The sequence below is a fragment of the Cibotium barometz genome, chromosome 16 (genome assembly GCF_041138505.1).
Source record: "Cibotium barometz isolate CiBa-2024 chromosome 16, ASM4113850v1, whole genome shotgun sequence".
Lineage (NCBI taxonomy): Eukaryota > Viridiplantae > Streptophyta > Polypodiopsida > Cyatheales > Cibotiaceae > Cibotium > Cibotium barometz.
In genome coordinates this window covers 25,880,380-25,882,841 of record NC_141061.1, presented here as the reverse complement: position 1 = coordinate 25,882,841, position 2,462 = coordinate 25,880,380, and positions in this window count along the sequence as shown.

Sequence of the window (2,462 nt, the reverse complement as noted above, 5' to 3'; positions counted from 1 at the left end):
ATGGTCTTCACCATTCCTTGTGCACTTTATACTAGTTTGGTTATCTAATCACAGACTGTCTGTTGAGTTTCCCAGTGCTTTGGCTTCTGTTTATGTTCCTTTTTGGCATTCCTTCTTTTTGGAAAGTCGAAAAGTTCTTGTGATCTTGTCACTGCCATCGCTTCTGGTGGCTTTTCCTTTTCTGCCCCATGGTCTATTTTTACCATGTTCATAGCCGCATCATTTCCTGTAGTGTTTACCTCCCTTGTTGCCTTGTTTCTTGTAGTTCTTACTAATGGTGCTGAAATATGGGGCAGTCATTATTTCTGTGTCCCAATATGGCATGCTAAGTGATAAACCAATAGTGCTAAAAAGCAAGTCTTTATAAGCTATAAACATGCATGTAGAAGTACGAATTGATTTGACCTCCAAAAAAGCCTTCTTTTAGTCATGAGTAAAGATTTTAAAAAAATACATGGTGGGATATGAACATTCACAAGTCTGACAAACAGTAGTCTCCTTCCTCTCTCTCTCTCTCTCTCTCTCTCTCTCTCTCTCTCTCTCTCTCTCAAGTGTCTTTGTCACTAGCATGCCCTAGAGATGACAATAACTTTGTATTATAGGCAGTGATAAACTAAGAGTTCTAAAAAGAAAATCTTTATAAGTTATGAGTATGCATGTTAAATAGCACATAGAAGTACAAATTGATTTGACCTTTTTAAATCCAAAAAATCCTTCTTTTAGTAACGAGTAAAGATTTCAAAAAAAGACCCGGTGGGCTACTAGTCTCACAAACAACAATATCCTTCCTCTCTCTCTCTCTCTCTCTCTCTCTCTCTCACTCAAGTGTCTGTCACTAGCACACCCTAGAGATGACAATAACTTTGTATTATAGGAAACATCTCTCTCTCTCTCTCTCTCTCTCTCTCTCTCTCTCTCTCTCTCTCTCTCTCTCTCTCTCTCTCTCCCCATGATCTTCATTTCTCATGCATGTGTACAATGAAAACATGAATTCAGTCCTCTACATGTTGACATAGCCATCATGGCCTTCTCATCCATGTGAGGGTTTGCATAGGAGAATTACCAAGCTGTGCATATGGTAAACCACTCGTGATCTATCCAAATATAAAGTTGCATGGGCTTTATTTGCTAAGAATGTGATTACAATCAATTTCCATAGAATATGGAGAGGTTTAAGCAACATCATGCTTCCATGTAACATGAGAGGACTACAAGCCCTTCGTAGATGATTCTTTGTCTAAGTGGTTAGACAGGATCTTTCCTATGACATGTCACCACACCATAGTCTATTGTCTTCATATACAGTTGCTTAAACTCATCTAACTATGTACATGGATATTGTAATGGTTCTGGAAGCAAAGATTCAAAAGACCAGACCCCACAGAGCTTGAAGAAGTTTCAATGTACTTGGACTAAGAAAAGATGCAAAAAATGCATAGAGGATGTATCTTGTATGGAGCCCCTTCTGGAACAGATCATAATGTGCATAAAATTGTAAGAACTTGTAGCAGAGGGCATGACAAATGAAGAGCTCCAAATCCAACTAGAGGCAAAAATCACATTTACTACCTCTACCTTACTGCATCTCCTCAATGTCTCAATATCTGAGGCGCTAGAGTGTAGTAAGAGTAGTCTTTTTGCTCTAGAGGTGAATATAACTTTACTCTAAATAATGTCTAAATGTTTCTTCCGTAATCAATAATTTTGTAATCATTTAGTAACACACTCACATTTAGAGCTTGATAAAACTTCTACCATTGTTGCCAACCTTTAGAGACCATATGAATTTGTCAAGATAATATGGTGGATTGACTAAAGACACAAAACATAGTGAGCATTTACCCACCACCACTAAAGGCACCTATGAATCTAGTGACACAACCTACAACCATTATAATTACACAATCATATGTTGCATGTGGGATTACTTTGGAAGATAAGGAGGTTATGGAATTTTTCTTATTACCATGCAAACACCCATACCTTATAGTGTGTTATGGGTGCTTGCTAGGAGGTTATGGGTGTGTACTTTTACAAAGAAAACACCCACACCACATAGTGTATTCAATAACATTGTGCGTGTATCAATATAATGAGAATTTACCCATCCCCACCAAAGGCACTTGCAAATATAGTGACACAACTTACAACCATTATAATTCTAGAAACATATGTTGCATGTGGGCTTACTTTGGAAGACAAGGAGGTTATGGGTGCTTTCTTATTACCATGCAAATACCCATACCTTATTGTGTGTTATGGGTGTTTTCTAGGAGGTTATGGGTGTTTGCTTGCTACCATACAAAAAACCATACCACATAGTGTGTTTAGTAACTTGTTCTTTAAAGAAGAGGTCTGGTACATAGTGTGTTATTTTCACAAATCCCTCTAGTTGCCAAATAGATGGTTGTGGGGTGCAAAGTTAAAGTTACTAAGAGCCTACTCAAAGGCTTGTATGGTGT